This window comes from Prosopis cineraria, unplaced genomic scaffold (assembly GCF_029017545.1).
Source record: "Prosopis cineraria cultivar Desert tree isolate PC_DT_omini unplaced genomic scaffold, ASM2901754v1 PC473, whole genome shotgun sequence".
NCBI classification, from domain to species: Eukaryota; Viridiplantae; Streptophyta; class Magnoliopsida; order Fabales; family Fabaceae; genus Prosopis; species Prosopis cineraria.
The window spans coordinates 8,591-23,202 of record NW_026555798.1 but is presented as its reverse complement, the minus strand read 5'-3'; positions in this window follow the sequence as shown (position 1 = coordinate 23,202).

Here is a 14,612-nt window from a genome sequence, read left to right as displayed (position 1 = left end):
TTACTAATTCTCCTTAACATTCCTAAAAGCACTCATATTAAATTTAGGAATTGATAAAATTTAATTAATTTAAACACGTGTAAATAGTTTGATAAAAAAAATCACAATTAAATAGTAATAAATAGTTAAAATTGTTTTTTTTTTTTTTGGTAATTCATTACATCGACGTCTAGCTTTAAAAAGTTCTGCAGTATTTCACCAAATAAAAAAAAATTACAGTTATATATTATGGGACAAATTAAGAAAGATTAAAATTGAAAGCGTTTAAAAGAGAATTTGACGATGATAGCCTCTAACTATTACAATGATTTGTTTAAAAGAGAATTTGAAGATAATACGCAGCTTTTAACTAGAAGAGGATTCACAACTTTGACTGAAAATGAGTTGAAAGACTTGCATGAGGAAGTTAGTGACGCATAGATAAAAAGCATTGTATTTGAAATGGGGGCATTCAAAGTACTAGGTCCGGACAAAATTCAAGCGTTCTCCTTCCAAGAACACTGGCCAGTTGTGGGTCAATCCATTTGTCAATAAGTCAAAGAGATATTGGCAGAGCCGGATAAGGTGAAAAAATATAAATAGCACTCCCTCAGCACTTATATGGAAAGTGAATAACCCTGAAATAATCAGAGAGTTTAGACCTATACTGATTTGCAACATAAACTACAAGATTGTGTCTAAGGTGATCGCCAATATAGACTCAAACCAATTATGGACAAAGTGATGGGTCCCCATCAAAGTAACTTTATACATAGAAGGCAAAGTACTAATAATATTATTGTGGTACAAGAAGTAACCCATTCAATGAGAGATTGAAAAGAAAAAGAGGGTATATGGCCATTAAAGTTGATCTGAAGAAGGCCTATGATAGAATGGATCAACAATTTATTTAATAAACTCTCTCTGAATTGGGTGTAAAAGATGATCTAGCCAAAGTGATCATAGCCTATATTAGTTCTACAAATTTTAGAATTCTTTGGAATGGGGTTCCTTTAAATGCTTTTTATCCTACTAGAGGTCTTCAACAAGGGGACCCAATGTCTTCATATCTTTTCACTCTTTGTATGGAGCAACTTAACTACACCATCATAGATGAAATTGATGAGAAGAGGTGGAAACTAGTTCTCCTGTCTAAGAAAGGACCTGATATTACACATTTTTCTTTCCGAATGACCTTGTGTTATTTGTTAGGGCTTCTACTGAGCAAGTGAAAATCATTAAAGAATGCATGTAGAAATTTTTTTTTTTTACTCGAGACAAAAGATGAACAAGGAAAAAATATAAACGTGCTGTTTAAGAAATGTTAATTTTAATAGAGCTCTTGATCTCAATAGGAAATTGAATGTCAAGCTTATGGGGGATTTTGGGAAATACCTTGGGATATCGCTCATTCATCGGAGGGCTTCATATAACTTATTTGCTCCCATATAAGACAAGGTCAAAGGAGGGTTAGAGGCTTGGAGAAACAATTTCCTTACAACAGCTAGGCGACCAGTTTTAATCAAATCTGTTATTTAAGTAATGCCATACTATTATAGGCAAATAATGTTACTCCTAAAGAGACTACTATTTGAGATTGAAAAGAATTGTCGAAATTTCTTTTGGCGTGACTCCAATGATAGTAAAAAGGTGCATCTCTTAGCTTGGAAGGAAATTATCACTGATAAGAACAAAAGGTGGATTGGGAATTAAGGATTTGAACCTACAAAATAGAGCTTTTACCTTCAAAATATGTTAGAAGATGGCATTCAAAATGATCAAGCTTTATGGGTTCAAGTGTTAAAGGCTAAATACAAATGCAAAAGTGGTGTCTAGCCAAAGGTGGGGATGAAAGAAAAATGCCTATTTAACATGGAGAAGCATTGTTAAATGTTGGGAGAGCTTCCTCATTGGGGTTGGTAAAAGAGTTGGTAATGGGTGTAACACTTTTTTTTTTGGATTGATTCATGGGCTTATTGTAATAAACCACTCGCTCATATGGCTATGGAACATGATTATGATGTTGAGAGCCATGTGATTGATTTTGTTATAACTGATGAATTATGGGACCTTCAAAAGATGGGATTCTGGTTGCCTAGTACCGTTATTAGCCATACTACTCACACTATTATTTTGAGAGTTAAGAGGGATAGGATTCCTTCATCTAAAAACCATCTTCGGATGGTAATTTTAATGCCTCTTTTGCATACAAATTTCTTACTGCAAGTACATTATCAACTGTTGAGGAATTATGGAGCAAAATTTATAGCTGGTCAGGACTTGAGAAAATGAAGATTCACCTTTGGCCAGTAGCTGTGGGTAAAGAACATACGATAGAACTGAGAGCATATAAAGGGTTCTAAGAATTTGATCTCTGTTCGTTAGGTTGAGGGCAAACTGAGGACATCATGCACTTGCTTTAAGACTATCCACATGCAGACATTAAATGCAAGGACCTAGTTAAAGAAAGAAAATGATACAAATTTAAGAGATTAAATGGCATTGGCTGGGTGTTTTGGAATCTTAAACATGAGATAAATAGTAGAGAAATGAAAGGTGTGTCATGGGATGTCTTGTTTGGGTACATGTGATGGAATATTTGGTGTTCTCGATGCCAAATAAAAAATCTTTGTAGATGTTAATGAAGAAGGGAACTATGATCTAGGAATTGTTTTTCATGATATGAATGACTTTTGAATGTTCAACATGTCACATAACTTGAGGCATCAGTTTAGAAGATCTCAAACAAGATGGGCGAAACCTAAGGCATTGATAGTCAGATTAGATGTGGATGGATCATTCAAAGAGGACGAGTCATGATATGGTGGAGTCATAAGGGATTGCTCAACAAATCGGGTTGTGGGTTTCAACTCAATTCTAAGTAGCTTCCCTCCTGCGATAACCGAAGTCTTAGGTATCATATTAGGTTTGGAAATCTGTGCAAGTTATGGTTTTCAATAGGTGAAAGTCTATACTGACTGTGTTGAGGCAATTAACATCATCACTTGCCTAGATTGCTTCTAAGCATCCTTATAAAAACATTATTGATTATGTTAGATTTTTATTGTTTAGAAGCAATCATGTTTTTTAGATTTTTTTTGTGGAGAAGCCAATGTGTATGCTTATAATTTAGCTAGCTTTACTGCTAGTTTGACAAGCTTTTTTTTTTTTTGTTTTGTTCTTGTGATCAACCCTCAATCCCCACCTTATTATGAGGAGGTGGTAAATGATGGTAAGAGACTATTGTGCATCGTTTTTTGGACAACGTTATCAGTTTTTTCTTCAAAAAAGTTGATTGTGTGATCTTGACCTTGATCCCTCCCTTCTACTTTTAACGGAGTAACTTTTGCTTTACGGTGTTAAAATGGGAAGTGGGCTCTTGACAGTGACACTGCATCTCCTCGGTAAAGTCGCCCTCTGCCTCGATCTTTTTAACCTTTTTTATTTCATAATTATTTACAAAAATCATTTTAATATCATACTTAGTATTAAAAATAAAATAAAAAAGATATCGTTATTTATTTTTGAACCCGTTATTTATCGTACAAATTTTTTTAAAAAGGTATTAGTCATGACTTTTTCTTTTTTTAAAAAAAAAATCTGTGAACTTTTTATCCCTAACTAGAGTTTTGACAGTGATCCTAAAATCTGTTGCAACAATAGATTTTTCTTTTTTAATATCAATAGTCACGATAAAATCGTGCACGAATAAAAATGAAACCGGGGTTAAGATTAACTAATAACAAATCTATGCATGTATTGTTATTTATTTTTTAACTAATCTTATTTTTTTATATTTATTTTTATTAAACACCCTACAATAAATATAAAGTTATTATTAATAGGGACACTTTTGATTACAATAAAAATACAATGATTACACCTTAAAAGACTAAAAATGCTTTAAATTTTTTAACATCCAACTTCTCAAAAAATGTTTTATATTTTTAAATAAAGGAAGTATATATTATTAATAATTACTAAATTAATTTTGATTATTTACATGTTGAGACTAATGATATACTATTAGTCTTACATATATGAGAACTTGTAGGATGAAAGTAATCCTTATTCTTTTTTTTTTTTTGGTTGGGGGATGTTGGGCCTTAAATTTTCAGCAAAGCCCTTAGGTCAACGATTCGGATAGGGAGGCCCCAAGAAAATTTAAAACAAAAATCCATATCACTTTGTTTCTATCTTATTTAAAGAAAATATCATTCAAGAATCATGGATAAAATTTACTACCAAATAAGGATAAAAAAAATCTGAAATATTACTATAAAATCAGATGATTGATTTGATATTTCAACATGAGGGCAAACTTGTCAAATTCTTGAGTTGAGATTTAATATTTTTATGTTTTTAACTTATAAAATTATGTTAACTTACTCATAAACTTTCACTAAATACAAACTTGATTAAATTCATAAGTTTAATTTATCATTTTTATGTTTCTAACTTACAAAATTGTGTTAACTTATTTATAAACTCGGACTAAATGCAAACTTGATTAAACTTATTAAGTTCGTCAATTTTTTAGTGAGTTGAGCGGATCAAGTATATACTATCTAGAATCTGATTCATAGAAGCGATAGGATCTGATTCAAGGAAAAAAACTAATATTAATGAAAAAATAAAAATAAAAAATACCAAAAAAATAAGTTACCATATTCCAAAATTTTTATGTTTTATATGACAATCTATCAATGTAGATAGATTTATTTTTAATGGTTCACATTTAAAATATATTTAAATCAAATTATGATCATATTGTATATTTTAATTATTTAATCATATATTTTTATGGATATTTATTAAGAAAGATAAGCTCTTATGAGTTTATGATTCGAGTTTACAGTGGCGTAGCCACATGTTAATGGGAGGCAAATGCACCCTCTCACTTTGAAAAATATTATGAGTATGGTATAAAAATTTTACAACTTTGCACTCATACTTTGAATACTTTGCCCCCATTAGACTAAATAAAAAATGTTTGAACTCAAAAATTTATTAGATATAAAATAAGATATGAAGAGCATATTTATATAAAAGATCATATCAACTTAGTCATTATAGTTTTTAAGAAGAAAAATGATAATCAATCTATTTATGTTACTATAATATTAGTCTCATAGTATAATTATTATTTTTAATAAAGTATTAATTTTTTCTATTAAATTATCTCGCACCTCCTGACTTCGGGTCTTAGCTCCGCCATTGTGAGATTATATTTATGTTACAAGTTTACTTAAACTTGTGAATTTGACTACCTTACATAGAGGTATTATAGTTTTTTTTTTTTCTCATCTAAAATTATTTTCAAATCAAGCCTCCAGTCTTGTAATGATATTTCAGCATCTTTTGATCTTTGATTGATATTAAATGCCCCAATTGATTCTTGAATAGTATTTTCCCTTTTATTTATCATATTAAAAATTAAGCATTATTCACTTTTTAGATATTGTCAATTATAACACAAATTTATTCTCAACTTGTAATTTTATTCGTATTTTCATATTGAATATTTTTCCAGCACAAAAATAATTTTTGTAGTTAAAAAAAGTAATTCACACGTTAGTAAAAGAGAAAATCTATTCTAGCCAAAAAAGAAGAAGAAGAAGAAGAAAAACTGTTGACTCTGGAATAAGAAAGAAAATACCAACGGTTATTTAAAATGTGGCAAACTAAAATTTAAATTTCTACTGAGAGAGGCACTCAAATTTAACACCTAACAATGTCTCAAGCACTTGATTATAAATAATAAAAAATGAATGAGAGAAACTCAAGCCATTGTAGAAATGAGTTATATGCCTAATAACTAAGGGAACATTCACTAATAAAAGCTAGTCCAGTTGTAATTATTTGATATATAACTCATAAGCAAATCTCACTCTTAATATGAGAATCTTGTAAGAAGAGTAATCTATAAGTACTTTTGTAAAGTCTCTGTGTTTATAAGCATCATCTAACCCAGATAAGCCCCCTAAATCCAACTCATTTAAGCGTTTTTGCAGCCAAAAAAAAAACCAAGGGAACATTCCTCATGTATTAAGATGTTTATTCTAATGCAGTAACATGTAGTTAATTTTCAATTTAATCTCATATATGTTTTGTGTACTCATGTGTGTAGACAAGAAGGGTTGCGTTTTTGAGGTGAAATTAGATATTTAAATGCAAATTTATGGGCAATTATTGGTGTTTAGCCTTACCAACACGCAACAACTTGCGTTATATTGTACCAAAATGTTTTTTAAACTTTTCGTCTCTTTTTGTTTATAATAAGATTTGGTATCGTAGTTATGTTCGCTTTTTCAAGACTTGATCTCTTTCTCTCTCCCCCTCACACACACATTAATAACAACTTCACGTTGCTTGAGAATCTTCTTTGTGTTTATAAATCCCAAGTTTCCAACCATTCCAATCTCTTTGATCTTGTGAATCAAAGAATATCACATTGCCTTTTGCTTTATAATCCCTTTTAATATTCATTTTTCTGTATTAAAAAATGTGCAAAAAGGAACCTCTTGTTGAGAGAACAATGAATGAAGAAGTGAAATATCAAATATAGTACGATCATTTTCTTTAATTGATATTCTTGTTTGCAAAAGTGGAGGAATCGCTAAAAAAAGACTTGCTTCTTTCTATTAGTCCACTCTTGATTAAAATTGAGGAAGATAATAGAATTTTTATTAAAAAAATATGTTCACGGTGTCACAAATTAGACTATACCAATGCTGAATCAAAAAAATTGAGAAAGACAATATTTTTCAAATTGAATAATGACTAATTTATATATGATAGAATAGTGACTAAACTCAAAAAAAATTTAGGGCTTAACTTAACAAAATAATACATTTTGAAGGGCTTAAAACAACTCGAATATCCAGATAATTTTTTTAAAACAATATGTAATATATTAAATATTAATCAATCTTTTAAGTTTTAGTTCGTCTTATATTGAAATATCATATATTTAAGTATATTTTTATAGGTATTTTTAAGAAAAATAAAAATGTTAATATTCTTATATTTTTATAATCTTAATCTACAAAATATCTTTAAATAATGTCTAATTTGTATTTTAATCATGATTTTTAAAATTTATGTTTAAAAAATTGGGTCTTCTACATTTTTTATTTTTTAAAGTATCCCATAAAGTATATTTTATATTTTTTTTATAATAATAAGAAATTTTAAAATTAAAAAATAAAAAATGATTAAAAATGAAAAAGTTGACAATTTTGATATTCAATTCAATCTGAATAAGCTTGAATCTAAAAATATCAAGATCAAGCATATATAGCTATATAAGCTTTTCTATATCTCATTTAACATTGGCTAAAGACCTAAAAAAGTTAGGAAAAAGACTATGTTTCTGTATCAAAATTTGAGTATAGTATAGATGCTATCATTATTTGAATTCAGATTTCAGAACATAATTAATGGTCAAATTACCAATAACTCATCATAAAAACAAACTCTGCCAATCTTTAAACGTTGTAGATGAGATTGTTTGTTTGAAGAAATATTAGCTTTTACTTCTAGAATCGAGTCATTTATTGAAATACCAGCTTTTAATAAGGCAATTTAGCTGTTTGGATCAAAAGTTCCCCTCATCCTCTTTTGCTAAACCTTGTTTTATTGACATGATTTCAATTACGAGCAAAAGTTATACACACACACACACTCTTATATATATCTTTTGAGAAATATTTTTTTCTCTTATCATCATTAAGGATGTTGGATTAGTCAAGTTGATTAGTGTTAATCATATGGCTAGCGGTGATCCTAAAATTTATACAAAGGTTATCACATTATTCCCTTCAGTGCCTATTATAGGGCACCTTTGAGAAAGGTTCTTTAATTTAGTCTTTAATATGAGATAATTTGTGGGGTATTAATTACATTTTTTTAATATTTATTTTTTTCAAATTTGGAATTTATCCATTTAAACAAGGGTAAAATTAAAAATTTTTTTTTTATACAAAGTTAATGATTTAATCATTTTTTTTGTTTGTGATAAGATAGTTATAGGTGCCTTATAATAGACTAAAATGAATATGTTAAGGGTGGGGAGGTTGAATCTCATTTAAAAAGGGAGGTTAATATAGGTTTTCACCTTATATGTTACATCATAAAGTATTTTGAAATTATTCTTTTTAATTCTATTTATAATTTATTTTCAAATATTTTCATTGGCATCAAAAAAAATTTTAAGTTTCATTAACTCTGTTTAAAATCCAACAAGTTTTTAACTTTACCTTCATTAAATATACATACTTTAAAAATATATTATAACATCTAATAACTTATCAACATTGAATATGAGCAAAATGATAAATAAGAATATAATAATTATTAAAATGTCTTATAAAATATGATCAAAATAAATATTTTTTTTATTTATAAATAAGATCAAAGGAGTAGTATGATCTTTGAATTGAAGGATTTTCTCTTTATAATTTTTTATCATAATAATCATCCACATTCCACGTCTGTGTTTATTTTCTTCTCTTTATGCAAGTGATCTTATATGCGTTAACAATTGAAATCTGAAGTATTATTCCTTGACAAGATTCAAAAGTCCATTATTGTTGAAATAGAAGAATTTTTTTTGCTTACATTTTACTATAATAAAATGAACAAAACGCACATTTCAAAATAAAAGGAGTGTATTTAATTATATAATAAAAATTCAAGAAAATGGAAAATTAAATTTAGGAAAAATTGCATAATTATTTTCTCAAATAAAATCAAGCATAACCATTTATACAACTACAACTATATTAAATTTTCTGAAATTATATTTTTACTTTTTGGTGGAAAAAATTGTTCTGACTTTAGATCATCCATAATTCATTTTATATATCATCCCTGCAAAAACAAATTGTTGACTGGAATTGACATGCAAATAGAAACAAACAAAAAATATTCTCTCATTCACAATATTATAAGTATTAAAGGAGGAGACTATATAAAAGCAACTGATTTGAATGGTACACATTTATTTTGGCAAGCTGTCTCCCACAAAACATTAAAAGACACACACACATAATAGGAATGGTCTTGTCACAACGGATTCCGATTTATATATGTAAAAATATTCATGTTGAATATATTTTAAGTAATAATTTAAATTTCATTTGCTTATTAAGACTAAAAGTTACGTTGAATATATTTAAGTATTTTCAATTAATTAATTGAATAAATTTCATTTGAAAGTAAAATCGTAATCTCCTTTTTGCCATCATTAAAAATATCATACAAATTATTTTGATTTTAAGTTGTGCTCTGGGGAAATCACTTGATAAATCAATATTTATATTATTTTTAACATAAAAACTTGTTTTTCATTCCATCGCCTAGTATTAAGGGAAGCTTGAAGATATTATCAACACCTGCTCAAATTAATATCAATCCCCATTATATAAGACTGTTATTTTTTATTTTAGAACTTAAATTTAAAGTCTCAAAATAAGTTGATTTAGTTCCTTCAAACAGTTGAAAAGAAGGAAAAGAAAAGGGAAGAATGGAAGATGAAGAAGGTAAAAAGTACAAGAGATTTAGAAATAAAAAGATAATAATAATAATAATAATAATAATAAATAACAACAACAATAATAATAGACGGCCTGAGAAATTTGTAATTTAAAAAATACAAGGCCAAGTAAAAAAAATAAGAAAAAAAGTAACAGATAAAATATTAGAGATAAAAGAAACTCCATATGTAAAAATTAAAAAATAAATCATGAATATATAAAATTTAAAATATATTTAAATAAATAATTTAAACTATTTTAATGAAGTAGACTATCATTAGTCATACTTAGCAAGTTAATATAAAGAATCTAATATTAACCAAATTGTGATAAAAATTTAAAAGTGAAAAAATAATTAACAATATTATTTATATATGAGGTTGTGCTTACTGAGTGTGATTTCCTTTACATATACGACAATGATTTTGATTTATAAATTTCGTAAGAGGTCATTTTCCAAGACACTGAATATAAATGAAGTACTTTAAAATTATTTTAAAGTATTTAAAATCATTTCCGAAGACACTAAAGAATAAAGAGGGTAACTTTGCGTCAGTAATGCAAAAAAATAACGCAAATATATTATAGATGCAAAACAGCAGTCAAGTTCTCTACGGCAAAATTTGATATTACCACAACGCGATAAAAAAATTAAGCATCTTAATTTTGAAAATCTCTAACTTTTTTTGGGCAAAATTTGAAAAATACAAAACTTATATACTTAATCTTATATATTTAAAATACCTATGTTTAATTAAATTAAGATATTTAAATTTTATTTATAAATTATTTATTTTATAACAAACTCTTGTCACTAATATTATTACCTTATTAAAATTTACTTGTCTTGATTTCATTAAATAAAGATATATTAAATATACAATGCTAATTATCTAAGCCTTACTCTTTTGAAAATTTTTAACAGTGACTACAAAATCTGAAAAAAAATAAAAAATAAAAGTTAGTTTAAAATGAATAACAGTGACTACTCAATTATTATTATTATTATTATTTAAAACTATTTTTTATTTATAATAAGTAAAAATGATACACACACATAGTTATTTGAATTATTACGCATCTACAAATTTGAGTAATAATATTACTTTTCATCCCAAAATTATTTTGTACTTTGAAGCTAATGTATATATTGAATAAGGTGGGTCATGCTTTTAATCCATAAATAAAATTAATTTTTTATTTAATCATTTTTTTATCACGTCTCCCAAGTTTTGCATTGACCTACAATGACCTACCGTTTGATCGACCAACTTAGGCTATAGGTTGAGAAAATTAATTTAGAGAGCGTGTGATTGAAGAATGAAGTCAGACGCCAGGCTTTGATACACTTGACCTTGCTAGGTTGCAAACATCCCTGTTCAGAGAAAGATAAAAGAAATAAATTTAAATAAAGAGTGTGTAATACATTCTATATTTTTTTTATTGAAGGTAATTGGAATAAAAAATGTGCATTACGCTCTAAATTATTTTTTATTATTATGATATTATTTCATAATAATAATTTATTCTATGTATACTTCTCTCTAATTTTTTGGGCTATTCTTTAATATTTTCTTAAAATTATATCCTGCAGTGATTACTTTTTCATAAAAATTCTCTTAGTTTCTTCACATTTAACCAATTAGGTGAAAAGAGATATGAGAAAGGATCCAATAATTTTAGGAAGAATTAATGTGAAATCATTTACAATAATTCCATTCCAATTATCATAAAGTCCCAAAAAATACACAAATTGTTATCAAGTTTTAAATCCCTTAATTGTAAATAATTTTTTGTGCAGTTACAATGATACTCCTATTATTTGGACTAAAATATAATTTTTAACTCAAATCTAACTATTTAGATTAAAATATAATTTTATTCCTAACCCAACTCATACTTCAAGAAGAGAGGTGGTCACTTTTTGGTTATAAAAAGAAAAGCAAGCCACACATATGAGAGGGACCTATCCAACCCCTTCAATGATACTTTAACCAATTCAATACTTGATCTAATTAAACTTTAAATCTTTACACTTTATTTGAATTTTGTTATTCGCTTTTATCATATAATTTTTCTATTTTTTTATATTTATTTCTTTATTTTTTTAAAAAATATAACTTTAAATTTTTATATTTTATTCGAGTTTTGTTATAAATTTTTATATTTTTATTTTTTAATATTCTAAATCTCTATAATATTACTCATAGATAAATCTAAAATATTAAAAAAATATAAAAATTTACAACATTATTTGAATAAAGTGTAAGAATATAAAATTATATTTTTTTGTTTTTTTACTTGGGGTAAAATAATTAAGTCATGCTTCATAGTAGCAGGTGGGATGGATCATGGAATATATCCTTTTACCAGGGAAAGGCCATGGATCACTGGGAAGTGAATGAATGATGGACAATGTTGGTCCTAAAAAAATAAAAATTATGGACAATGGTAATTAATGCCATTACTAAAGGGTTACTGTTGGATGGTCAACGGTGCGTTTTGATTAGACCTCACATCTCTCTCACTCTCTCTCTCTCTGACGTGGCACTCCCTCACCAGCATTCCAAGCGTCCACCAGCATTGCCTTTGCCAGGAAGTAAGGCTGTACAAAAGACAGGATGATATTGGACTTCACCCTAACTTAAAGTCCGATCTCTTTCATAAAAAGGACTGGATTAGGTAACTCGTAGTTTAATTTTATCCAATAATAATTCAAAAATTAACAGAACCGGACTTGGTCCATAGGACTGGGAGACTGGTCCTATCAGTCCAGTACTCACTTAGCTTTTTTTCCCTCTTTTTATTCTATGAGAGGCAATAATTCATTCCAACATAATAAACTCAATTAAGATAGTAAAAACACATATAATAATAATAAATCCATAATAATTTCTAACAATAAGAAAAAAATATTTCTGTTATAGTCTAAATGATTTAAATTTATAACTTTAACAAAAACAGTACTCAACAAAATTCAACAACACTATATTACAATAACAATTTAGAAACAAACTTAATAAATCTTCATACAATCATCTCCTTAGCATCAATTACACTTTAAACATTTGTCAAAAATAAATTAATTATAATTATAATAAAAAAATTAATAGGACTGGACTGGACCAAGTGGTCCGAATGCCTGGTCTCTTGTCCAGTCCAACCCGAAAAAATAGTCTGGTCTTTTTAGTCTTTTTGGTCCTGAAGGACCAGTGACTATACAGACCGAACAAGACTGAGACCATCTCAGGTTGGACTGGACCTGACAGGATTGAAACACTTTTGCACAGCCCTACCGGGAAGTGGGGTCTCTCCACTTCCTTTTTTTCTATTTCTCTTCACTTTTTCCATCTCCATCATTCATTAAATTTTTTATTTAAAAAAATTATTTAATAAAAAAATTTGAATGGTGGAGATGGGGGAAGTGGAGGGAAAGGGAGGAAAAGAAAGAGAGAGACCCCTAGTCCGCTTTTGCCACGTTACAAACTATTGAATTGGAAGTACGATTTCATCTCAAATTATAAAATATTTTTAAATAATTTTTTAAAAAAAAACTTATTCCCTTCATTAAAAAGAAATTAAATGTTAAAAAATATAAAATATTTTTAATTTTTTGAAGTGTAATCATTGCTCTTTTTTAAAGGTGTCCCTATTGATTAATGACTTTATATTTATTATAGGGTGTTTCATAGAGATAAATATAAAAAGATAGGATTAGTTTAAAAGTAAGTAGTTACTTTATTGGAAGATGAGATTTGATTAAAAATATCTTACTTTTTTAATGGAGGGAGTAAAGTTTTATTAAATGCATCAATTTTAATATTATTATTTCTCCCTCTATAATTAATTTTTATCACTTCTATTTTTAATATATTAAATTATGGGTATTTTTGTAAGTTTATATTTTATTTTAAAAAAATAAAATTGTTAAGAATATTTAATAAAATTTATTAATATATGAGATTTTATCTAAAAGTGTTATGTAATTTGAGATGGAGGAAGTATTTTTTAGCAAAAAATAATTAATATTATACTACATTTCTAATTGAATTATACTTCTTATTTCTTTGTAAAAATTACACATTTTTTATGTCTACTTTTATTTAATAGCATGTTTTTTTTTTACCAAATATTTAATAGCATGTTAGTTAAAAAATCTTATTAATTACACTACCTACTTATATTAAGGGTATTTAAAAAAAACCACATTAATTATACTTTAAGAGTCTCACAATGCCTTATATTTAACATCACCTTAAAAAATACTTTATATTTTTTATGAAAGGAGCAAACAATAATTTCTCGAGAATCATAAATTGTTATTGTGTTTTTTTTTGGTAAAATTTTATTATTGTGTTTTAACTTCCAAAGTTAACGAAGATAGTTTTTTTTTTTTGTAAATAGGACATGAATCAAAGTTAAAACATGTTATTATGTTGTCTTAACAAAAAAATTAATTATCTACTCACTAATTACTGAAGAGGAAACTAACCATAGCTTTAAGTGAATGTAACAAAATAATGTAGAAAAAAATTACATATTCCTTACAATAAAATTAATTAAATACTATAAAATCCATTATAGAATTTAATTGTAATGCGAGGAAGCTCAGAATAATTATTTCAATAATGTATCAATGATAACCCGCAACAAGAAAAAAAATGCATGCATGTAAGAAGAAGTGTTATTTTAAATATTTGTTAAAAGAGTTGCATCAACCGAATTAAAAAAGTTTGAATTTGGAAATGCAATCATGTAAAGTATTCAATTTAAATTAACCCGGGTCCCGTTTAATTTTTTAAGCCTGAACCAGCAGGTCCAAGTATCGAAGGCGACACTTAAAAAAAAAAATTGCTAAAGGAAAACGTAAAATGCTGAATATGACGTGAAGTTATTATTGGAGACAATCATTATAACTTTCGTGCTTTCAAAAATAAATTAAGATAGGAATTTTCATAATTTAACATTTTTATCACGAAGAGGACAATCATTGTGAAGGATAAAAAGTAAAAGTCATCAAATTAGAACAGAGAATAAAAGATGTTGATGTTAGAATATTTTAACTTAAAGCACTTTCTAAATGATGTGACAATT